The following is a 26,294-nucleotide window of genomic DNA, read 5'->3' on the forward strand; positions in this document are numbered from 1 at the left end:
CTAGTGGATTGAGCAGGCTCAGAAACCTTTTGACGCTCTCCCGTCCTGTCCGGCAGTGCAGTGTATGTCTGTCCCTGCGTCCAGACAGGCTTTGTGACCGTTTGGCTGATAGAAAGCAGCACAGGTAGCAGTGTGCTAGTTGCCGAGCCCAGACATGAAGAGCTGGCTGCCTCCTTTTCCCGTCTCTTAGAACACTTGCTCTTGGAATCTTGTCACCACCGTGCAAGGAAGCCCGTCACCCTGTAGGGAAGCTTATGTGGAGAGAAACAGAGCCACCAACTTACCCGCCACGTGAGTGAGCAGTCTTGGAAGTGGATCCTGTAGCTCCAGTCAAGCTGTCCCAGCAGATGCCACGTGGAAAAGAGACACGCTGTCCCTTAGCCCTGCCTAAAGTGCACACTCACACGCAGAGTCAATGACGCTTAGTGGTTTGTTTTATTTTTTGCACTTACAGTGTTTACTGAAAAAAATCCGCATATAGGTAGACTCGCTCAGGATCAGTTGTAATTGTTTGTGGGACAGAGCAAGAGAGAACAGAAGTAATAATGAGAGAAGTGACCAGAAGCTCAGCCCATGCCAACCCCTTATTTGTTCTTGGCTGTCAGGGGTTTCCAGCTGATCTTTTCCGATGGGTCATTATTTTTCTTTGGTGTTTCTGGGTTTGCGTGCATGTGTCTGCTGTAGAGATACGTGTGTGTCTCAGAACGAATATATTCAGAAACGGGACACGGCAAGCTAGAACTGGTCAGCGATCAGGGTGACCCAAGGATTGTTCTCTGCTTTGAATACCTGCTTCTGATCAGTCAGATCCAAGGTACCTAGTTTGGGGGTTCCCCTGAATGTGGAGCTCCTTGAACTGACTAAGCCCCTCGATTTCCTTAGGTAGCGGGATCAGGTCGTTATCCAATGGAGGCAACTCTGAGCTTCCCGGTATCCGGCGGCAGGATTTCGAAATCATGGGCACTTAGATAGAGTGCACGCAGGGTAGTCAGGCAGAAGAGGTTTCTGGGAAGAGAATGTTCCTTCAAGTTGGTGTAAGTCAAATCAAGGACCGACAGAGCTGGAGGGAAGCACATCCTCGAGGCAAAGTGTTCAGCCTGTTCCTGGCTAGTTCCGGTGCGCGAGGTTCTGAAGGCTCCTGATCTGTGGGCGGCTCCTCTATCTGGTTATTCCAAAAGTTAGGCTTCGGTTCTGCACGGTGTGGGCTTGTGGTGGCCGAGGACCCGTGGTGTGACGTGGGGTGAGGAGAACAGGCCGTGGACAGCCAGCGTGTTGGGGGCGCTGTGCTCACTCATGTCCACTTCCGGCTGGTTCTGCTCCCTGCTCTCCCACCAACTTTTCCCGAGGCTTAGACGTGGTCCTGGAGGGCAGCGCCTAATGGGTTGGGCGTGACAACAGCAGGGTCTTGCAGGACGCACTGAGGGTGATTGTTTGAAATTGCTGCGTTTGGGGGTAGATTTTTACACAGCAGTAGATACCTGGAACAGCCCCCCTTAAAAGGTGAGAACACATCATTTGCCTGCTAATTAAAGGGGCCTGGGAATTGCAGTTTACCAGTGTGGTCCGAAAGAGGAGACCTTGGACTCGCAGAGCATATAGTGTTATCTCCTCACGCTCATGAGGTCGGTTTATGTCCCTACCAGACACGCTGGGAAACTAAGACGTGGGGAGGTTAAATAATGTGTCCAAGGTCACAGCAAACAAGTGGAAGCGTTGAGATGTTGACTGGGGCTTTTTTGACCCCTACACCTGAAATCTTTCCTCCAATCCCTTCCACGTAGCCCTCATCTGAACAACTAGAGACCAATCCCTATCCCTCCTTGACAATTCATACGTTACTTTTCTTGGTCTGAGTCCTGCTCCTCTCCTGGCGGGGCTTTGGCCGGCCCGCGGAGCCGCGCTCCATGGTTGGGGCGGACAGAAGGAGCCGTGAAGTAAGTGAACTGGGTCCCAGTAGGACTCTGCGTGTGATACTGAGAGTCCTGTGGGGAAACAAGTCCCAAAATCCAGACAGAAGAGCCTGAACGTGTCACCAGCGTATCAGGGAATCCGTGATCCAGGGTGCGGGGATGAGGAATGCGTTTGGATGGTCCTGGGCCGGCTGCTGGGTCTGAAAGCTCAGGGCTGACCTTTCCCGTCGGCCAGGGGCACCCGGAGCTGGTGGGGATTGAAAAGGAGGCCCCCATACTGCCGCGTGTTGTCTTTGACTCCGTGATGGTTAGTGTGGTGTGGCAGCCGGGCTGCGCTGTGGTACCCAGTTATTTAATGAAACCCTCACCTAGCGGTGACTGGGAAGGTCTTTTGGAGAGGCGATCGGCGTCTAGCTCCGTGGCCTGCGGGAAGAGGAGAGTATCCTTGGTAATGTGCGCCGGCCGCATCCCATCCGTGGGGGGACATTAAGAACAAAACTGAGGAATGAGAAGTTTTGCTTCAAGATGACCTTTGCTCCCGCCTGGAAGTTCTAGCCTTCCCCTGTGCCCGTGGATTTCAGGGTCGCCGGTCCCCACCGTGGAGTCAGCCCGCTCCTGGACATGAACTTCCTCTCCCCCCTCCCCCTCCCCCTCCCCCTCCCCCTCTCCGACCCCTCCCCCCTCCCCTGGGGTTTGTTTCTCTGGAGAACCCTGACAGATACAGACTCTCTGAGGTGTACATGGGACCCCAACCAGTTACCATTTTTATACACTCGAGTTCTTTGCTAAAACATCTGGGAATATAGCTGTTGGCATTAGGATTCAGTTGCAGATGTTCAGAGAGAACCAAAGGCCACCAGCAGGTTGACCTGATCTTGGTGGCATCAGTGACACCCTTGAGAGAGAAGCGCAGTCTGCCTGCCCCATTCTGCGTCGCTCAGCAAATCAGTGTGTGCTCGTCTCGGAGAGCGGACTTACTGCCCTGAAATCCAGGGCCTCCTCAGGTGGCAGAGTATCAGGTGGCCTCTCGTAGCAAACATTGACCCTTAAACGGGGGTTCAGGTGCTGTGGGGACCAGAGCTGCTTTCAGGAATTTCTGTGACAGGCAATTATCCTCACTGCATAACAGGGCCAGGCTCTGCTCACCGGCAGGCAGCCATCTAAACTCCACGCGCACTACAGCGGCCTCTGATGTCACTGCAATGTCTGTGTTAACAGGAGAGAAAGAGGTAAAAGAGGGAGCGAGATCTACAGCCAGTGTCATTACGGGCGGCTCAATGAAGACGTCTGCTCCCTGCCCAGTGGCAGTCAGAGCTGCCAGAAGACACATGGCTGTGCGAAAGGGATGGAGAATGAGATGCAGAAATATTATTACGCCATTCTATAAATCAGTGGCACATCCTCGCTTTGGATGCCGCAGCCTGGGCCGGCTGTCATATCTCAATGAGGATATGAATGAAAGGGTGAAAGGCCAGCCCAGGGCAGCCGATCTGATTAGAAGCCGCAGGAATGAGCTGGGGGCAGAGGTGACAGGATGGATCTTGCTGGCAGCGAGAATGTGGGTGATTAGAGCTTTATATTACAGAGACGGGATGGGGAGAGACCAGGTGGAGGTAAGTGCAGTCATGAAGGGCTCCCTGAAGGCCAGGGGGGTGTTCCTATTTATTCTGCCTCATGAAATTAAATGGCACAGATTTGAAATGGATGAAAGGACGTCTCTCTCAAAGCCTAAGGTGCCTGGTTTTCAGCTGAGTGGATGGAGGCCGCCTGGCGTGTTGAGAAGAGTGAGGGAGTTAGGCAGGGAGGCAGGAAGCACCGGCTCTTCTGTCCCAGCTTCAGGTTCTGCCTCCGTAGCTCGGAGGCGTGACCGCACTTTTCCAGGCGCCTCCAACTCTGAAGTTCCCAGTATCTCTCATCTCCCTGGGGTGAGCTGAGACGCCCAGTGAAAACACTGGATCCCTTCCTTCCCTCCTCCACTCCCCCTGCTGGGCAAGGGTAGGAGTAGGCAGGCTGGGGAATGGGGTGACAGGATGGCAGAGGCCGGGGTGGGGAGGGGTCTTCATAGCGTTTGATCGCAGGTGCCCGAAAATGCTAAAGGGATGGAACGTGTTCCAAGGTCTACAGGAAAGGCTCTCCGAGATAAACGAAAGCCTCTTTTCTGATCCCAGAGTAATCCCAACTCATGTTTACCAGCTTTTGGACTTAAGTACGTAAAGTGCCCAATTACTTACCTTCCCTGGACCCCGGTTTCTTTCTCTTTAAAATCGGGATAGCATGATCACCTCCCTTTCAGATTTCACATTTAAGGCCCTTAGCCACACAGGCAGTGTTTAGTAAATGAAAGCTATTACTAAAGCTGTTACTAAAAAGATTGGCACACACCTGTCAGGCATCTGGCAGATGACACTGATAATTAGTGGCGGATTGGGGATTCAGACGCCAGTCCATCATCACTGGAAGTGCGTGCTTTCCCACCGGGTCACACTGCTCGTGGTTGACGGCGAAAGCTGCTCAGTGTGAGGCAGGGTTTGATCAGTGCCACATGTTTGAGGTGGAGAAGAAGCACCATGAAAGGCCAGGGAGGGGAACGCTAACTAGAAGAGGCTGGGGTGATCCTGGAAGGCTTCCTGCAGGAGGCATCACTTATTTGAATTGGGTCGTAGTGAAGTAGAAGAGTAAAGTGGGAGCAATTCGGAGAGGCCAGCTTGAGCCCTGGAAACACACCTGCCTAGTTGGAGCCAAGAGTTAGTTCACAGGGCAGGACAATGGAAGATTGCAGATGGCAGATGACAGAGGGCTTTGGAGGGCAGGCTCAGGTTGAACTTTTTTTCAAAAGGAAAATGAGGAGCCATCAAAGGATTGTGAATTTGAATGGGGCACAATCTTCTCGAAACCCCCAAAAATGTGTCTGAGAAGATTCCTCCAGCAGCTGCGTGCAGCATGGAGGGAAGAGACCGATCCAGGGCTGTCAGAGAGCCAGGGATGGACTCTGTCCAGGCAGGAAGGTCTGAGTGGCAGGAGAAGGACTGGCAGTGGGGACCAAGGCAGGCACGCGGGAGTGTGGCAGGAAAGAAGAATGAAGTAGTAGCTCGTAGCAATCGTAAGTGCCTCCTGTGGCCTTGCTGTGTGCTGGGCTCTCTTCCAGGCACTCAGTGGGTCTTCACATCAGCTCTAAGAGGTCAGCCCTGTAACGCTCTGTGTGCTTTGGAGCAGACAGACCTACTCCAGCACGAACAAGCGACTAGGCCAGTTATCACCCCACATTTCTCTGTACTCATCTTTTAACTGCGATAATACTATCCATCCTACAAAGTTGTTTTGAGGGCCAACGATGATGTATGAAAAGCACCTAATAGCCGGAGCCTGTGTTATAGAAAAAGCGTGTGCACAGTGGATGAGATTGTTGCCATGTTTATTTTTGGAGGATGGCCCCAAAGAATGGTGGGTCTGGATGTGAATTGATGGCCTGAAACTTCAAGGTCAAAGACGACTCCTGATTTCCATTGTCAGAGCCTGAGAAAAGGCTGTTCCTACTGGCAGAGGGAACAGAATTGGTTTGGAGGGAAATGCGATAGGCTGGGTTTGATTTTGAGGTGATGCCTGGGCATACAATCAGAAAAGTCGTGACAGGCCATTGGAAGCATAAAGTCAGATCTCGGGCCAAACACCAGTATTTTAGAAGAAAACTGAGCAATTTATAAAGTGTCTAAATATCTTGCCCACATAATGACAAACATCCAGATTTTTTGGAAACCTTTTGGCATGGATTTAAATTTCGACTTTGTATCTCAGTACTTGGTTGTGTTGGCTTGGAGACAAAGACCCACTCTGTATCTTGGGATTGTGAACCCACTTTTTTAGCCAAGATCCACATGCCCCCCAAGTTACCATTTATTTCTTTGCCCTTTGGCAGGAAACGCCAAAAGGTAAAAGAAGAAGTTTACTGCGTTTTAGCTCTTGGCTCTCGGTTTCTTTATTATTCATACGTCAGCAAATCTTATTTCATTGCATTTTTGAAATTGCAATATAATTTTGGTGATTAACTTTAAACTGGGGATAATACACTGACAGGCATTACCATAATGTCAAAACATTTTCTTACAATTATTTCTTAACCTCCGTCAAATCACTTTTTCCCTGTGGGCCTTTATTAATATAATATGGACACAACACTGCAGGACTCAAAACCGTGGAAAGGAAAAGTGATCCCGTACGAGGAGCACTTAGCAGAGAGGATCAAGGTTAGTAAATGACAGTGAGGCAGGGCTTGGGCATTCTCACGTTTCCCTGTCCAGGAGCAGATGTGAGGAGATGAGTTCTGGAACCGTCTCTTGGGATGTTTGGGTTAGAGCGTGGGGGCAGGAGTTTTGTTCCCATTGTCACATCTGTTGCCATTACCCAAATGGAGCATGCATTCTGGTGAGAAAGGAAAGCAGCTTGGCAGGCCAAAAATAGTAGCTCAGCTGCCCCCCGGAGAGGCTTACGAATCAGACACGCCCGTTAGAAGCCAAGGCGGAGATAATAAGATAGAAAGCAAGGAGGTCTGAGAGTTTCCAAAACATGTTCCCTTATATCGTCTGTTTTGGGAATCTCAGCCACTTGTGGAAAGCTGGCAAGGTCGACGTGGATCGTCCCCATTTTGTGGAAACAGAAACATGTCAAGCGACTTTCCTCCAGCAGGACAGTGAATAGGAGGCAGCAGGCTGTGCTGGGTCAGCTTCTCAGGCAGGGCAGGAAGGGGTTCAGATACGGCCTGCTTCCACCGTCTGTGGGCTCTGCAGGCCGGCAGTGTGGTTTAAGCTGTCGGGGTTTCCGTTTCCTCGTTAGTCACTTGAAGGTGGTAGTAGCTTATTCCTCACAGAGTGCAATTCGCTCGGGAAGCCTCGGTGACTGGGACCAGTATTAGTATCAGGAGGAGAACAGTAGGGTGTGATGCACCCAGACCTAGAACTTGGACATGCTGACGGCTTTTCTCACTGTATCAGGACAGTTGAGGGGAGGAGCTTGGTCAGACTGAGCAAAGGGGGGAAGCCGGTGGCAGCGGATGGGGTCCCTGCGGCCCCCTGAGCCCCATATCTAATCCTTGGCCGTTGCCACCACCGGGCTGTCGTGTCAGTGCCCTGTATGGTCGTCAGTGGTTCTGTGCATACAGCTCAGCCCCTTGCTATTCAGCCCCACGGACCTTACACACGGCCTTTTGTCCCCATGGTTTGCCGTCGTCCAAGGGGAAATGACTTAAAATGTTAATGCTAAAAACCTCTAGTTTTCAGGGAAGAGAGCCTATCATAATCTAGAAGAGGAAAATTTTTAAAAACGGACAGTGAAATGTGGGTGGCATTTCCCAGAGCCCGTGGCAGCTGGCATTTGTCTGGATTTGGCCAGTAGGAGGCCGTGGGAGACGGTGGGGCTGGGGGAAGGACCAGGCCGAGGAGTTTGTCCTCCTCGCTCTGCCCCCGGTGGCCTTCCTGGCAGTGGCACCAGCTCCTAGCGAGCAGTCCCACTGTAGTTCCAGCTCCTGACATCGGCACTGGGCTCCACGACACCGCCTTTGTCCCCTCAGTCCCATGCTGCTCATGCTTTCCGGCTGTCCAGTGTCTGTACTGCCTCCCCGTCTCCAGCTGGCTTCTCAGCGCTTCCATCTCTGTGCTCAGGCCTTGCGGCCCAGTCCTCCCCTGCTTCCCACACAATCGTAAACGTCTGTATAACGGCATGGAGCTCGTGGCTTTGACTGAACCCAAATAGCCGCTTACCTAGGTGTTCAGATGCAACTACGGAGGGGGCTGCAGAAATTCTGGAGGGTCATTTTGGAACAATAATAAAACTAAGTGACTAACGTGCTGGCTGGGGGTTATGAAAAGTAGCAAAGAGAGTGGGGACGGAGTCCGAGGCCTGGAAGTGGGAATAATGTCATTAATGACAGCCGTCATGCATTCTGGGGCAGAGCTTAGTAGTCACACTTCCTCACACTGTCCCCGTTTGTCCGAGGGCTCAGCACAGGAACTGAACAGCACTTGCAAGGACCCACTGAAGCCCAAAGCATGGGAATCGCATTTCTATAAAAATGTGTTTGTTGCTTATAAAAAGTGTTGACTGCTTATAAAAAGTCAGAACAAAGCAGACATCAGGGACACTTATATTAGTGTTTAAGGAAATTTCATGACATTTTCTTCGTGACCTCGATGGCTCTGGCTGCCATGCCCTTCCATTCTAGATGCCTCTCGTTTGCAGGTTCCAGGGCGGTGGCTACGTCGGTGTGGGAGCATCTGCTTGGATGCACCAGACCCTCTAGAACTGCGTTTCTCCCACCCAGAGAACTGACGGGGTTAGGGAGACCCCTGATGGTGAAGGGCTGGCGTTTGTGCCATGTTCTCATTGGCTAGTGGCGTAGGTCAGGATGCAGTGACATCGGCGGAACGGTGGAGAGGAAGCATCCTAATACAGCACCCACAGAATACAGTGGCAGCAGCAGTACCAACCGACGGCCTAGAAACTCCGGATTTAAGGAGCACCCAGCCCAGTGAGCTATAACTGCTCCAGAGTGTTTCCGGCTGACGGAAGCCAGTCCGCCGCCCGGGCGAGATGGCCCAGGATAGCAGATAAAGCGGGAGGGAGTCGTGGATACAAGCTGAAAGGTCAGTTATTTGGAAACCACAGAACTAAGAGCTGAAGCAACGGTGCATTGAGTAGCGGTGTAGGTGTGTTACAGCCAAATAGTCTGACGTGACAGCCAGGCTAACGGGCAGCGGGGTGAGGTCAGAAGTGGAGTAGTGTGGGCTCATGGCCTTCAGCCTGTCTCTGAAACGGGTCCTCTTCGGCCCGAGGCTGGCAGACAGCGAGCAGTCATCGCAGAGTGTGACTGACCCCAATGATATAATCAGCACGGCTACTGCGCACTTGCTCAGTGTGTCAGCTGTTTATCTCTTACGCCCACCAGGCTCGAGGCCGTGATGGACGGTGGTCATTTTCGCATCGGTGCTGAGAGGTCAGTGACTTTCCCAGAGACAGCGGTGGTACCCTGTTTTGAACCCGGGTTTATCTGGCCTCAAAGCCTGGGTTTACAACGTGGACCTTTCTATCTCTGGAAGCCAGTCTGTGAGTAGGTCCAAAGAGCCTGTGTCTGCCTTCCAGAGATGTCATAGCTGGAGGTGTAAATGTGGCAAGATGCATACAAGGTAGAACTCCCATTTCATAGAGGAGGTGAGCCCTGTGGGAGCCTGCGGCCCCCGCCGCCCTTCCCTGTTGTGGCTTCTAAGGCCTGTGCCCTTCCGCCAGCCCCCGGAATTGCCAGAACTCTCCTGACTGGAGAAGGAACGTCCAGCTGCCTCATGGTATCCGTCAGTCGGGGTTGAGCTCACTCGGTGCCTCAGGCCCCAGATGTCCGCGTGCCTGCAGTGGGTCTCGGGCACCCCCATTCTTACTGAGCCTCACCACTAGCCATGGCAAACTTCTCAGTTTTACTTTATTATTCCTGTGCATCTAGAAAGCTGCCCGAGCCCCAGCTGAATCCTGTCACACCCATCACACTCCTGCTGGAGGGTTTGCAGTGAACACAGTGACGGCCCCAAACCATGCTGCTCATGTCCACGTGCCTTTGGCTGCCCTCTGCTGTCTGGCCTCCTGTGCATGTCCCACCCTGGCCAGTGTGTGAGGCCATGGGAACAGTTCAGCCTGGGCTTTGGAAGCCAGCATGGGTGTTTACTGTCTGCGAAACCACGAACTCCATTTATCTGAGTCTCAGTCACCTCCTCTGTGAGACGGGGGTAAAACAGCATTAGGATTTATTGAGCATCTAGTTTCTGCCAGAAGCTGCCTTTTGTACATTAACCCATTCAGCTTCACAGTAACCCTACATTCTAGTTCCTTTCTACTTGGCAAAAGTAGGATTCTTCTATTCTGGTAAAAGTGGAAGTTGACTGTGTTCTTTGGTCACTGTGTTGGATTATCCAGCTGCCCTTACAAAGGCAACCCAGTGTAGTTGGCTTATTTTTTGTAGTTGCTCTCTGTGGGTCACAGATTCCTTTCTCTTCACCAGCCATGATGTTGAGCCACCAGGGGGTCTCACCACGCGTCTACATGATAAGATTCCCAGGTTGGGGGCAAGATGACCACACTTACATCAGCACGAATGTAAAAGACTGACTTCTGTCTGCACGAAGGTACAGAGGGGAACAATCTGTGCAGTGGCCATTGCTGCCAATATGGAAGGAGACCTGTCGTTTGGTCGCTTCACTGGGGACATTGAGCTGGTGGAGCCCACAGTGTGATAATCATGCCTGTTGGCCAGGTTGCTCTGCTGTCTAATGGTCGTGTCCCAGACTCTGCATGTGACCTCAGCGAGCTCTCTGCCTGACAGATCTGCCCTGCGGGTCCCCAGGCAGTGAAAGGCTGGGCCTGCAACAAGCAAATCAGCCGCCATTCTAAATGCAGTTCGATTGCATAAACCTGCGGTGAAGACCTGCTGTGTGCAGGCAAGTGTGCTCGATGCTTGGGAGCAAGAGGAATAAGAAACAGCGCTGCCTTTAAGGACTTCGTACCTACTTAGTGCAGGGGTCACATAGCAAATGTTTTAGGCTCTGTGGGCCAGGAGGCCACCTGTGGTCCCTGCTCAGCTCTGTGGGGGGTGTGAAAACAGTCCTAGGCCAGATGTGAAGGGCGGGACACACCCTCTGCGTGGCTGCGCAGTGGGCTGTAGGTGGCCGATCTTGCGCTGGTGGGAACGTGCGCATAGTTACAAAAGGATGTGTGTAATGCCAGACATGCACAGGTGTAAAGCATTGCAGAGAAGGAAGCTCGGGCAGTGATGCTGCTTTAGTCTACGGTGCGATATGGTGTCTCAGCTTTGTGGGCGCTGCTACCACGTCGGATCCGATGACCCGCCCAGAAGGACCTGCCCTGTGATTGTCGGGTGCTTAGCAGCACCCCTGACATTTACCAACTAGGTGCTAGTGGCAACCTCCCACCCCAGGCAGTGACAATGAAAAACATTTCCAGAGATTGCCCAGGGTCCCCAGGGGGAAATATATAACCCCCAGTGGAGAACCACTGGCCTAAGGCTTGGAATCACCGTGGCAAGAAGAGACATCAGGAAAATTCTTACCAAGAAGATGGCCCCTAAGTAGTGTTTTGAAAGATGAGTAAGAGTTGGTTACATGGATAAAATACAGGTGGGGAAGGGAGGACATTTTAAGCAGAGGGCAGAGGTGCGTAAAAGCAAATAGATGTCACATAATGTAACCTGGCGAGGGAGTACGAGCCACCGAATATTGTTGAAGCAGTGTGTGCGCGCGTGCGCGGTCGTCACAGGATGAGGTGAGAGACGAAGGTGGAAGGATGTCCTGGGCGCCCATCACAGAGGGAGACGCTGTGCTGGGCTGAGGAGATTAGATGCTACCCAGGAAACAGTGGCGACCACGAGGCATGTTTTGAAGGATGGAAGATCATCCGTGAAGAGCAGCTTACATGGTGGGACGGGGGCCCTGCCGGGAGGCACACTTGTAATCAGCAGAGCCGTTGCGTCTGGGTGACAGCACAGGCGTGATGACAAGCTTGTGCACCCCCAGTGAGTCCCCAAGTGTGAGCAGTAAATGCATTTGAATAAGATTATAAGTTATGAATCAAAACGTGCTCACACAGCTGCTCTGCAATGTGCTAAGACAGATTTTGGAATTCTGTGCTGCTGACAAGATACCCTGGTACTTGATAAACTTAATAAAACAGTGGAGTCTATTGATGTTGCTGTGCCACTAAGCACACGACTCCCCAGAACCTAGACAGAGAATAGAAATAAGTGTTCGTGCCCGAGAGGGAAAGCAGACAACCGGGGGTCATTCACGGGCATAGGGGACACATCCCACTCGCAGACGTTGATGCAAGCCGACGTGGATGGCTTATCTCCAAGGGCTGAAGGGTCCTTGTACGTGAGTCAGGCCCTGTGTGGGAGGGGGGCTGTCACTGCATTTCTTAAACCAGTTGTTTTGGGGGGACAAGCTCAGGAAACTCCTCTTCTGCTTGATAATGGGCAGATAGAAGCTCAGGGTAAAAGGACCCACCCAAGGTAGTGCCTCAGGCGAGACTGAAAAGCAGTGCCCTTTGCTAAGTGCGTACCGTTATTTCTCGTCAGCGTTTTCTTTGGAAGAATTTCCGAGTTGCTGAAAGTGGAGAGGTTAGTGCAGTGGGGCTTCGTGGCCCCCGCAGCTATGACTAGGATTTTGCCGTTCCTTTTTCTTCGCGTAATGATTTGAAGCAGACACCGAAGACCACATCATCTTGCTCACAAGTATTTCAAAGGTCAGTGCCTTTGAAAAGATGCCCCTTTGTATGACTCGCCTGTCCTTCGGTAAAGAAGGAAAGGAAGCGGTGTCTGTATGTTTTTTCCCACTTAGTATGCTTAGCTCTAATTTTAGAAATGAACCTATGATTTCCTTTAATTGAACGTAACATAATTCAGCACACATTGGTTGGATTTCTACTGTGGCCAGGAAACAGGGTAATTAGGAAATAAATATCAGTGATTTACTGTCCTCCTCGATGCGACAGTTACAGCCAGCGAGATAGAGAAGGCCTGGCTGGGGAACACGTCCAGCAGCTTCCTGGAAGTGTGACTGCTGTCGTTTAGTTTGACCACTCTGCGTCTCATCTTCTTCAGATCTAAAACGAGGTTATGCAGGCCTTATCCATGGCTGTGGTAAAGCTGTCTCACAACCCACCCGAAACTCAGAGGCTTCACACTTTGAACGTGTGTTCTGTTCACGAGTTTGCGGGTCAGGAATTTAGGTTGCTCTTGGCCAAACAGTTCTGCCCTCTGGATTTACTTACGTGTCTTGGGGGTCTGCTGGCGGTGGACTTACCTAGGCTGGTGTCCGCTGGGACAATCAGCCCTGCTCCAAAACCATGTGTCACGTGTCAGAAACACAGAAGTCCCTTTCCAGGCCTCTCCTTGCCTCACGGTTGCTAATACTCCACTGGTCGTAACTGACTGCACGTATGAGCCCACCAGCATGTCTGAGTCACGCAGTGACATGACGCCCTGCCCACAGTGGGAAGGTGAGTGCTGCAAAGTGACAAGGCACAGGGAGCCCATGGGGGAGAAGGTAAGGACTGGCGGCCGTTCACGTAATCCACACGTCACCGGTTCTTACAGGACTCGATGGGGTGAGTTATTGTGGGAATTGGTGAAATTGCATTTGTGGGGGACTTAGCACCGTGTTTGACATATTGCAAGTACTTAATTGAAGTCAGCTATTAATTATTATAACGATAATTATTGCCATGTTGTTATCACTGACATTGCCAGGTAATGTAAAGGGACAATAAAATACTATAGGAATATGGAAAAGGTAGAGACTCCTTCTGACCTGGATTGAGGAGGGAGGTGGTGAGGGAAATAGCATTAGAATAAGACGCTGAGGGATAGGAAACCATAACAAACAACCAACAAGCAAACAATAGAGACATTCCTTCCAAAGCCCACGGGTGCCGTTAGGATTGGCCTGGAAGGGTGTCTGCCTACCTGAGTAACTGGAAGGGTTCCAGGAAGCTTCCCAACCCTCGGTGTCACTTCCATGGGCCTGTGACCCTGTGTAAGATCCTTCCCAGGAGAATCATTCTGGATAAGACAGTATCACCACTGCAGAGGACGTGCGGCCCGACCTGCTGCGGTTCTTGGTCACGCTGGTTGGAGAGAAAGCCAGTTCCCTGGGGAGGAGCCAGTTCTCTGGGGAGGAGCCAGTTCCCTGGGGAGGAGCCAGTTCTCTGGGGAGGAGCCAGTTCCCTGGGGAGGAGCCAGCTCCCTGGGGAGGAACCAGTTCCCTGGGGAGGAGCCAGCTCCCTGGGGAGGAGCCAGCTCCCTGGGGAGGAGCCAGCTCTCTGGGGAGGAGCCAGTTCCCTGGGGAGGAGCCAGCTCCCTGGGGAGGAGCCAGTTCCCTGGGGAGGAGCCAGCTCCCTGGGGAGGGGCCAGGCCGGCCTGACTGTGTGACAGCGCTGCCCTGCAGGGCCAGGCTCCGAGCAGCACCCCCAGAGGGTGTGGACGCTCCAGGGAAACTCCAGTGGGGTTGGCATGGGGTTGGCATCGATGGGTGGGAGAGCGTGGAAGATGAAGAGGGGGAGGGAGCCGGCAAAGTGACCGTCTGAGCCTGGGTTTCTCCAAAGCAGACCTGAGACGTGAGCATGCATGGTTTACTTTGTAGGACATCGCAGGAAACACTGGAGGAGCAGTGAGGCAGGAAAGGGGTGGGGGGTTAATGAATAGGGTACCGCAGTGAACCCCTGAGGTGCAGTCCCAATAGGCGGCAGTGTGGGTGTGGCTCAGCTTGTGCCACCAGGTATGGAGGGGCAGGGCTGGGTACCCAGCTCTAGGCTGTCAGTGGTGACAGGCTGGGCGTCAGCGCCCTGGCTCTTTGATCTGGCCCCTTACAGCCCAAGTGTATCGGTGGCCAGAGGCGGAGTGACAGGTGTGTGCAGTGTGTGTGACACGTTGGAGAGAGTTAGGGAAGCATGTGTGAGAAGGGGACATGAATGAGGCGCCAGCAAGGCCATCGGGGACCAGATGGGACAGCGCGTTCCTGTAAAGCAGCCGTCTTTCTGGGCTGCCGGTTGTCTTGTGCAACATTTCCCATAAAGTGTATTTTATATTCCAGAGATATAAAATACGGTGTGGGGGAATTGTGCAGCTCTGCCCTCTTCCTCCTGCTTTTCAAGTGGATGCTAAACATTTCCTGTCATCTGGTGCAGAGGACGAGGGAGGGGGTGTAAGCCTGAGGGGGGGACGTGGGAACATGACAGTAAACCATACGGGCTGCGTTTTACCCTCCGCACTGCAGTCGGTGATTATGACTGAAAGGCATAACTAGGTGTGAAGAGTAAGCAGAAACTGTTAAAAATAATCAGTCCTCTTTAAATAGACTCACATTCTTGTGATCTCCATTTTTATTGGTTTTAGATTTACTCTACAACATAAATCATTTGAACTATATCAAGTGGATCAATCTATTTATTTACAAAATATGTGGAGGTAGCAGTGTGTGCGCGGGGAGGGGAGAGGAGGGAAGCAGAGACAGAGAGGCACGTGAGCTCTTTCCGACGAGACTCCACTCTTGGCTCTAATCAAATATATCCACTTGAAAAACAAGCACGAAAAAAAAATCCTACAGAGATCGTTGTATATTAAAACAAGGGAGTTGTTTGCAGGGACAAAATTGGGTACAGCATGAATCATCAGGAAACATGTGAGAGATGTTAAGAAGAGCAGACTAAAAATAGTCTCTCTGTCATCTATTTTCCGTTGTGTTCTCTTCCCTTAGTCCCAGCTGGGTGGTGTCTTCCCAATGAAAGAAGAGAAAGGGTCATCAGGGCGCACACACTGGCTGGCAGTGGGCGGCCAGGGGATGAGAACTGTAGCCGCTCACCTGAGTCCAGTACAGTTTGTAATCATTTCAACAGATGTTTATGTACTGGGTCATCGTAAGTAGTCTCGGCAGGGCGGCTAGTAAGAGCCCTGTTTTATGAATGAGGCAGCTGAGCCTCAGAGGTTATAGGACTCGTTCAAAACCACACCGCTAGACAAAGGTAGGAGACCAGGGAAAGGCCAGCGGGAACTGTGCAGAGGGACCCAGGCAGGATTCGTGGCTCTGTGTGTGTGAGCCGTGGATGCATGTCTCCTCCCAGGCCTGGGGACTCACAGCCTGGTACCTTAGAGTGACCACTCCCTGATGACTGCTGCCCCATACAGTGAGAAACCGCAGGGAACAGTCATCCTTTTCCTCATGGGACTTCTGACACCCGGCATGTGACAGCTCGCAGGTGGCCCGCCGGAGTCCTTGCAGGGCAGCCATCTGAAGCGCTGGTCCTGAGGGGCGATGGGCCATATTGTTCAGCTCCGTTTTCCTGTGCTGTTTCCTCCTGTGACCTGTCACCCTGTCCATGGCAGAGCAACGATGCCTGGCTCCTGGGTGGGTGGGAGTCTGGTGAGAGGATGGTGGATGCTTTGGGATCCTGGAAGAGAGGCCAGCGATCCTCATTGTCCCCTGAAATGTAATCCAGCTGTCAGCCTGGGATTTTAAGGGACATTTATGAAGCCCGGAGGAGGAAGAGGCAGACGTGGGGAAGGCGGGGATCAGCTCTTCAGGGAGACGTAACCGGGCCACACGAGCTCTTGAACCAGTGACTCCAGACTAGGCTGCGTTGGGTTGCAGGGCCCTGGGGCTTGACCTGGGCGAGGGAGCAGGATGGTGGTGGGAGGGGACAGACTGCACTTGGGGAACAGTGCCGAGCAGCGTGACTCAGGGCCACTTTTCCACACGGGAACCTGGGTCACAGTGGGAAAGGATCAGCGGGGGTTGGAGATGGGGCTGAGGACCGCGCTCTAACGTCGCCTTCCCTGGGGCAGGCGTCTCGTAGGGATGGCTCCTGGGCGGAATCCCTGCCCAGAGCTCTGTCCCGATCCCACTGTCCTTATAGAGGCCCTGCATGGCAGGGGTCACTAACTCTGTTTTCAACGAGGAAACAGGCTCAGAGAGATCATGTAATGATTCTTGGGGCGCTGCTCCAAAGTGGCACAGTTAGGGTGAGAATCCTCTGTCTAATGACAGATACTCCAATATTTCTACTCCACTGTACTGTTTGATAATACAGTGAATTCAAAGGTGGGGTGACAGACGGGCCAGCTGTGGGGTGTTGTGGAAGAATAAGGCAAGGTAATCTAGTGTGGGGGGAGGAGAGAGGCTGAGATTCAGGGTTTCTGGCCTTGGTAGCACTACCGTCTTCTAAGCAGTTGAGCTTCCTGGCTACAGACCAGAGTGAGCGAAACTGCACAGAGACCTTTGAGTCGTTACTAGTGTCACAGAGGGAGAGGTGTCAGGATGGGGAGATTGGATGGATTGAGTGAATCGTTCCATCCCAGGAACAGCCACAGGCCCCGGGGGATCTGAGACTGGCATGAGCAGCCTGGCATGGTGGACTGCCACGAGAAGTCCCACTCCGAGACTCTCCCTTACCTCGAGAGCCGTGTTCAGCGTCTCCAACCACGTGACGTCCTGTAAATACACTGCTCCCGTTTGACAGGAGATGTTCCGCCCAGCAGTAGTTGTCCAGGACGTGGAAAGTAACCTAAGTGTTCAGTGTTAGAGGACAGTCGAGTAGTGCAGATTCATTTGTACAACTGGGTTGGCCCTTTGTTCAAATACCGTCTACCAAGAGTATTTATCTTTAGTAATGCAAGAAATCGTACATGCGATGGTCATAGATGAAAACTGGTTTGGTTTCTAATAGGCGATAGAAGATGTGGCAGAATCCTCTTACCTAGCACCTAGATACTAAGTATTTTCACAAGTATCTCTTAGTCTCTGCAATAACACTGTGTTATGACTGGTATCATTGAGATGGGGAAACTGAGGCTTGTTCTTTGAAGAGTTGTTCCCAAGCTCACAGCTCGAGTCACAGGACTCCAGTCCTGCGTCCAGAGCAGACGGCTTCTGTGCGAGAAGAGACAGCGGGCTCCCGAGTCTGGAGTACACGAACTCCTCCCCTCACGATGCGGTGGCGTCCTGATACACCTGTGTGGTGGACCTTAGGTTGAAATATCGTTAAGTCACAAGTGCATTTAATACACTTAACCTACCAAACGTCCTGGCCTAGCCGACCTTAAACGTGCTCAGAACCCTTGTATTAGCCTACACCGGGCAAAATCAGTTAACACAAAGCCTGTTTTATAACAAAGTGTTGAATATCTCAAGGCGTTTATTATGTGTGTCTCTTTCTCACCGTTGTAAAGTTGGAAAATCATCATTCGAACCATTGTACGTCAGGGACACCGTGTGTGCTGGGTCACCTTAGTGAGATGCAGAAAGGACCCCGCTACAAAGAATAAGGAACAGAATGAAGGGTCTTATATTTTATCCTAAGTGTTATATATGTTCTCATTGTTTCAGTATCTGGTTAAAACTTTCTTTTCTTCCTGTATAAATTCAGGCTTTTGAAAACAACGTCCCTCTTAACTTCTGGTTTATCACTAACTTGAAAATAAATCCTTCTCCTTCTCATCAGTGTCCAGGCGTCCAGTCATAACTGAGTCCCGGGCTGAATTTCCTCAAGGGTTGAGGAAACCTTTCACCGTCTCCTCCTTTACTGTTTTCAGGACCTCCTTTGCCTCTCACGACTATGTAATAACAGGTGGAAACGGGCTTGGTGTCTAATAAGCAATAAAAGACATGGGGTAGAATCAGAAAGGAAACATTGCTTGTTTAGATATTACTCTTACTGATTATAATAATAAAAATAATAGTTATAACCTAAGTAATAGTAATAAACTAGTAATACTAAAATAGATTTTATATATACATATATATATATACATGTATATACTCTTAACACTAAAACGTAAATACTAAATATACATTAAATGCTAAAATACATAATGAAGCATTACTTAAAAAGTACAAATAATGGCTTAACTGGTATAATGAAATATCATTTTTAAAGTGATTTCACCTGTAATGTACATTGTAATCTCTGTTGGGTAGAGGCAGGGCTGTTTGACATCAGACACTCTGTAAAAACATTTCCAAAGGTGTCTCCTTTTAGGCTGATTTTATAGTAAGATGAATATACTCTATAATAGAAAAGTGAGAGCCTCTAATGATTAATCCATTTTGGATATTTTTCAATTTATATCCAGAAAAGTAAATGAAACTGACAAACATACCTTGGGGATCAGCTCATGTGTGGTATGAAGATGAATAAGGCAGGGCCAGAGCCACAAGGGGCCTCTGCCTTTTGGGAGAGATGATACTTAAGTTCTTGGAAGGAAAAATAATTATAAATGATTTGAGTGATGGCTCAAGGCTGGTCTAGATGAGGTGTCTCGGGAACTCACCAAACTGATTGATCACCAGGCCAGGGGGAGTTGACCGGATGCTGTTGGGAAAGGCTGTGCCTGAGGAAGGAGGTGGCGATGACATGGGCAGGCTGAGTCCCACATTCCCCAGGCAGAGACAGTAGAATCTCTTCCTTCCGCTGGAGTCTCAGAGGCCAAATCCAAGTCCGTTTCATCTATCACTGATGCAAGAGTTTGGGACAACCTCCAAAGCCATGTTCGCTCGTCTGTTAGCCGTCCTGAAGCGAGACAGCCCGTCCAGCATGGAGCTGGGCCCCACCAGCCCCAGGACATGGAGAAGCCCTTTCCCTCATCCTTCCCTTTCAGGTAGGGCCACTGGTAAGCAGGGTGATAGGCGTCAGAGCTCCACATATCCTGTAAAGACAGCCTGTAGTTACTTGGGCTGGAGAAGGATACATGGGTTTCTGTTTTCCGAAATTGGAAAAGATTCTGAAGGGAGCAGACGAAGGTAGTGGAGGATAGATCTGGCATGTCCCAGCCGTGCACAGGCCTGCACTTGAGTTCTGAGGGGAAGGGCCTGGGAGGGGGATGGTGACTGACAGGCTCCTGAGGGAGGGGCTCCTGGGGGAAGCCTGGTGTCTGCCCCCCAGCTGAGGTCCCCGACTGGTGTCCAAACCCAGTGCAGAGGGCCGCAGGAGGCGAGGGAGCTGTTTTTGCTGGGATCCTGTGAATTGTGGTGACTAGGGGGCATGAGCTCCACTGCCCAGAGACCCTCCAGCTGTGCCTGCTGTGACAGACAGTACAGCGGCCTCTTCCGTTCACAGCCGAACACAGTGCAGCTCTCCTGTCCCAGGGCCCAGTGTCAGGTGGGCGGGGCGTGGAGCCTGAGGAGCAGGTGTGGCCTCAGGACACCGCGGGGAGCTGCAGCCGCACTGGCAGACGGGCATGGCTTTGTAGGCACAGACATGCTGGGCATACGTGGGGGCCTTGGGTCGTGAGTTCCGGCTCTTCCGTTTGAGCCCACGAGTAGATGACGTGCAGGCAGACGGAGACCCCCAGACAATAGTGGGACAAGCCGAGGCCCAGACGCCGGCACCCCTCCCTCCAGTTCACACCCCAGCGGCTCAGACGGGCACATGCCCTATGCTGGTCTCCAGCCTGGAGACACGTGACAAGGTGTCCCCACGTACTGCTTTTCCAGGTCCCGAGAGGCAAACAGGCCAGGGTGCCAGGTGCTGCCAACAGCAACGTCTTAGGGTTCAGGAAGGAAAGAATTGCTAGGTTGCAGTTGTTTTGAAAAAGTTCAGTAGCCTCAAATCCATCAAAGAAGGTGAACGCCACTCTAACGGGATTGAAAAGCAGCGATGTCTTTCTTTCCTTTATGTAAACTTTTGGGTGTTCCTCTTCTTGGTAAAAGTAATATGTGCTTATTATAAATAATTTTTAGACAGAACATCATCCTACATCCCAGAAAAGGATGACATTTTGATGCGCGTCCTTCCATGCATGCCTAACGATATGAAAAGTTTTCTACAAACCATGTCACGTGTCGCGCACTCTTTCTTTCCCCTTCACCAATATGAAAGGGTATTTTCCCATGTTGTTAATATCAGTCCACATCCTTCTTAACGGTAACTTCTTACTCCACTTTGTATATACATACTCTAATTTGTTTAATCAATAACAGCCTTATCAGATTTTCAAAATTATGGACGAAGATGAGCTGCACATCCGTGGGTGAACTTCTTTGGTTCTTTGATTCTTTTATCAGCGCATGGCCCTAGAATTAGGATTGTTGGGTCAAAGGGTGTGTCCATTACTTGGGCCTTTGGGACGTGGCAGTGTTTCAGTCTGCCCTCCGGAGCCCAGAAGCCCCCCCGGAGACCCCCGCCCGGCACTGACGCAGAGGTCATGCGTGGGCCCCGCCCACGCCCCCCACCTCCTCTAAACCACACAAGCTCTGCCAGTTTCACAGATTGGGCTCCATGGAGGTGTTGTTGGAAGAAATTGTTTCTGGGTTTAAAAGTACATTTATAATGTTGGAAAAGTGCTGGTAAGGTCATAGTACCAGTGATTGCAACTTGGTGACAGCGATCGACTGAGTAAATAAATACACGCTTGCTTCAATCTGTGTGTCCTTGAACTGGAATGTTGTTCCCAGTGACTCAGGGAAACTATGGTCTTAATTATCATACTAATGATGGTGATTTTCACGGAGGTCAGAGGCCCAAGTTGGACTCTAACCCAGAGCTGAGGAAATAGCCTGTAAGATGAGGATTGGGGGAACTTCCCTTCTGAGAATGAGACTGGATGGAAACTTTGCGATTCCCAACCATGTGATCACATCTTGCTCCTAGCAGTAGGGTTGACATAAGAGCAAAGGGCCCTCCTGCTCCTGCCTCCCTTTCTCTCCATCTCTCTTCCCCATTCTTGTACAAGCATGTGCACACGCACTCAGGCAGAGAAAGCCATGGCCTATTCCTCAGGGCAGACGGTCAGCCACACTGAGGGTCTACCCCCCCACCCCCCCACTTAACCACTAGGGAACTCTGAGGCGTTTCCAGGGTGAAGGCAGCCCTGGCCGGGGCCTGGATGGATCATCCGTGTCCCTGGCCCTCACGGAAGGGAAGGCTTTCAGATCTTCCGTCAAAGTGAGAGGACAAGAGTTCTGCCTAACGAGTCAATTTTCCTAATGAGCTATTAGGAGCTGTGTTTGTGCTGAATGAACACTCTGCCCTCATTAGAGCTGAGCTTCCCAGAAGCAGAGCTCCCTCTGCCCATTGTAATGAGAGAACGCCAGAGTGAAACACAGCCCTAATGAGTTACAGCATGGCCATAAAACGGAACCAGTTGCTTCTGGAGCACCTCAAAGAAGGGCTCGGCTGCGTTTACAGCAGTGGAGTGAACCACTCGGAGGTGACTTCTCTCAGCAGCCAAACTGGAGGAAACCAAGGCTTCATCATACACTGCACTCTGACCAACAGGAGATGGGAAGAGAGACCTGGCAAGTCCTTTTAGGGCAGAAGAAGAGAAATGTATTGTGACCTTGAGAAATAGAAGGATTAAATAGTTCCGAATGACAGACAGGACAATATTTATGTTACTTGACAATATCCGATGTTGGCAGCAGGCCCAGAGCATGCTGGGAGTGAAGGTAAACAGAGCCCCAAAGGAAGGGGTTCGTTAGCAGGCATAGCGGGAGTGAGCGGAGGTCAGATGCAGATAGAAGAGACTGGTGGCGGGCTGGACCTAACTCACAGCAGCCAATGAAAGCTGCTCACTGCTCCATTTTCCGGAATTTTGCAAAGTGGTTATTAAATATAGTCGTCATGAAAATTTAAACAGACAGTTGGATACATTTTATTGTAAACAAAGATAATAAATACTCAAAACTCATCACTTCCAAATTATTTTGCTCTGAACGGGTCTGTTGTGTCTGTAAGGTAGAAACACAAAAGTATACAGAGTTGTGGTGCTGCTCATCTCTTCCCACCTCGATACGCAGGGCTGTCACGTGGGTAGCTTGAAATCGGCGTGGTGGGAATAGTAACAGCATGGAAATCAGCAAATGCTGCATACACATCAGGGCTAGGTTTATTGTTCTGTGGATTGTCTGTGTAGAAAATAATGGGACGTAGTGGGAAAATGTTAATAATGCAGGTTAAACTTAAGAGTGTGTCACATCTTTAGCCATTGTTTTGTGAATAGAGCACAGAAAAATTAAGGAACTGTTCTTTGATTATGTAAAAATTCAGACCCAATTCAGCAAAGAAATCGGTACGTCATAGATGAATGAGTGAAGTTCCCATGGATGTCTTTGTTGTTTCGTTTTCATCTCACTCACTGATACTAACAAAAAATAGCTACCGACGTTTGTATTAGAGCTACACTCATTTATCAGCTGAAACCACAGGTTGGCTGTAGATGTAAAAGTTGAGTAAAACTCAAGACATGCAATTCTGTAAGAGCCTCTTGGCTACCGTGTTTCCCCCAAAATAAGACCTAGCTGGACAGTCAGCTCTAATGCGTCTTTTGGAGCAAAAATTAATGTAAGACCCGGTCTTACTTAAGACCGGGTCTTATATTTAAATAAGACTGAGTCATATTAAAATAAGACCAGGTCTTTTTAAATTTTTTTTTTAAAGATTTTATTGGGGAAGGGGAACAGGACTTTATTGGGGAACAGTGTACTTCCAGGCCTTTTTCCCAAGTCAGGTTGTTGTCCTTTCAATCTTAGTTGTGGAGGGTGCCGGTCAGCTTCAAGTTGTTGGCCTTTCAGTCTTAGTTGTGGAGGGCACAGCTCAGCTCCAGGTCCAGTTGCCGTTGCTAGTTGCAGGGGGCGCAGCCCACCATCCCTTGCGGGAGTCGAACCGGTAACCTTGTGGTTGAGAGGACGCGCTCCAACCAACTGAGCCATCCGGGAGGCAGCTCAGCTCAAGGTGCCGTGTTCAATCTTAGTTGCAGGGGGCGCAGCCCATCATCCCTTGCGGGACTCGAGGAATTGAACTGGCAACCTTGTGGTTGAGAGCCCACTGGCCCATGTGGGAATCGAACTGGCAGCCTTTGGAGTTGGGAGCACGGAGCTCCAACCGCCTGAGCCACCTGGCCGGCCCTCTTTTTTAATTTTTGCTCCAAAAGATGCACTGGAGCTGATTGTCCAGCTAGGTCATATTTTCGAGGAAACATGGTATGTAGAAATTTTAATAACAAGTAGTATATCATTTATTATTATTTGTAAATTATGGGCTACATATCCTTTATGTCAGTAAATTTTATAAATGCATGAGATGTAAATCACTGATACTCATATATCTCATATATACACATAATATTTTTCTTGTGTGTGTGTGTGTGTGTGGTTGGTAAACATTTACCAGGACACCACTGAAGAGCTGACTGTCTCTGAGGGCCTGTGACCTCCGAGCATTTCGGGTGACAGAGTGGAGGAGGGTGGGGGACCTGGGTGAGTCTGAGTACTGGGTCTGGCTGCTGTGTGGTGTCACTCACTGTCACCGAGTTTTAGTTTAATCACCTGTAAAACAGAGATACTAATCCTCACCTTTAAGGACTGTGCTAATTGAAATGAGCTCCAGCGTTGCATTAGAATAGGGCCTGGCATTTAGCTGGCTGATTAGCAGTTTATTAGTATGATTGTGGTTATTTGCAAGTGAAGGGCTTGCGGATCCAGTTCAGTTCCAGATGTGCTGAGAGACCTGAGAAGGCTCTGATCTGTGGGAGGAGAGAAGTGACTCCGGGAGCCTTCTAAAGGGCTGTTTTCCAGTATCCCCAGGAGTACTTGGCACTTGAACAAAACCTGGGGAGCAGGAAAGCGGTAAATGGGCATATGTCATGTTCTGGGGTCTTCCAGATGCAGTATCTTATTCCACCTTCATGGCAGTTCCATAAGGAAATGGGCAAGACCTTCTTTTCAATGATGGCTGAAACAGTCTTTCCCTTCCCTTATGTTCATATGTTCTTTACTGTCCCTCCATCCAGAGGTAGAGGCTGATACCCCTGCCCTTGAGTCTGGGCAGGGCTTGTGCCTCACTTGTAGGCAGCGGAACACATCAGAGGTGACAGAGCATGACTTCCAAGGTGATATGGCTTCCGTCCCATTAACCAGGTACACTCAGCCTTAGAGAGCTGAGCCCTGTGTAGGAAGCCCACCTGTCCTGAGTCCCCAGCACTGGAGGGAAGCCAAGCTGCCAGGGCCGCCTGTCTTCTGGTACCCTGGTCAGTGGCCCTGACTGGTCCTCCCACTCCAGACTTCAGATGTGGAAGGAAATGCGCCTTCAGATGAGTCTAGCTCTTAGCTGTCAGGTCACTCCCAGCCTCAGATCTTTCCAGCTGAGGCCCAAGACATTACGGGCAGAGCCCAGGTGTCCCACTGTGTCCGTTCCAAATTACTGACCTTCCAAATCGGTGAGCATCATCAGATGGTTGTTTCTTGCTGCTCCGTTTGCGGTGGCTTGTTACACAGCGATAGTTACTGGAACTAAGTCATTGTCATACATGTTTTGCAGACAAGGAGATTGGGGCTCAGAGAGGAGAATTATGAAGTCACGCAGGTGGACATTGGCAAATGTGAGACTGACACGTAGGGCTCCCTGTTAGGACTGTGGCCCCACTAACTGCGTACTAGGTGGATCCCCATGGGGTGGAGAGGGGAGGAGGGGAGCTGTCCATCATCCAGTGTCCTGAAGGCGGCTGGGCTCTTGTTAGAAACAGTTGGGCTAGAGTGGGACAGGAGTAACTGACCATTTCGAGAACGGAGGGGCTGGGTTCAGGCTCAGAAAACATTTCCCTCTCCCCTTAGCAAAAAGAAAAGGAAGAAAAAAATCCAACTGTAGTGTTGTGCTGTTTGCAGCTGCTCTGTTGTGAGCACAACACATGTCCACTTGAGGATTGAATTGATGAGTGTATTTGACAACATCTTCTGGGGTTATAATTCCCAAGGTCTGGATGTCAGACAGCACCAGGATTGGCAGCATTTCAGCCCCACTCCCTTTTATCAGGGGACAGCAGAGAGCCCGGTCTCTCTTGGTGGTTTCTGGGGCTTATGGGGGAGCAGCTGGCCTTCCGTCTAGGTATGCAGCTGCCCAACTTAGTCCAGACCCCCTCTGAAGGCAAGGTGTGCCACTGAGAGGCGTTCTAGCTTTTTCCTACTGGTGCCCATGTGCCCCGTTCTTTTCCTGTCCACATTTCTCCAATGCCTTCTTTGCAATTTCAGGTCTCTACAATATTAACATCGATCATTAGCATTATTTTTAAGCAGCTAAGACATATTGATCACTTATCAAGTTATGTTTTGTACATATATGTTCATCGTAATTCATTTGCAAAATAACCTCATCAGAACGGCACCATTATTTCCCCCATTTTCAGATGGGGAAGCAGGTAACTTGCAATCTGGATTCATATCCAATGTAGAACCACAGGTCTCATTCCTTAGTGTTGTCTCTTTAGAACATATTGTCAAAAAACCATAAGGAGGAAGAAGAGAGATGACGACTTCCTTACAGATAACAGTAACTTCATTTATTGAGTGCGTACTCGGTGTCTTTTTCCTTGCTGGTCCTCAAAATTAGCAATCAGCGTTCTAAAACCACCTTACGGAGGAAGAGTCAAAGGTTAGAGGGTGAAGTAAGTCGCCTCGTGCGTCAAGACCCGATTTGGTCTGAGTCCGAATCCCAGGTGCATCGCTGTGAAACTCCCCAGACAGGTCCTGTCCATGGCAGCCTGTCACCTTTAGACGGTGCCACAGTCATACGGCGTGACCTGCTTCCATTGTCAAGTTTCCTTAAATGCAGACCCTCAGGGAGCGGCAAGTGCCAGTTCCTATGGAGGTGCAAAGGTGGTGCCCCCGCTGAACAGGCCCGTGCCCCCACATTGCACTGCGTGTGGGGAGCCCACACCCTTTACCAAACCTCGCAGCCTCTCTGAGCTGAGCTGGCACCTGCCCGTGGACAGCTTGGTCCAGTCTGCAGCTGGCCTTTGACTGTGGCATCCTCGTAAGGTCCTTTTCCTTTGAGGTTGGTTTCTTCCTCAGCCGACAT

The 26,294-nt window shown here is 50.6% G+C and overlaps 1 pseudogene; it reads right to left on the minus strand.

The window, feature by feature from the left end:
- Nucleotides 1–584: 584 nt before the first annotated feature.
- Nucleotides 585–26,294, minus strand: LOC117018768 (ras suppressor protein 1-like; annotated as a pseudogene).

Source organism: Rhinolophus ferrumequinum, chromosome 28, assembly GCF_004115265.2.
Source record: "Rhinolophus ferrumequinum isolate MPI-CBG mRhiFer1 chromosome 28, mRhiFer1_v1.p, whole genome shotgun sequence".
Lineage (NCBI taxonomy): Eukaryota > Metazoa > Chordata > Mammalia > Chiroptera > Rhinolophidae > Rhinolophus > Rhinolophus ferrumequinum.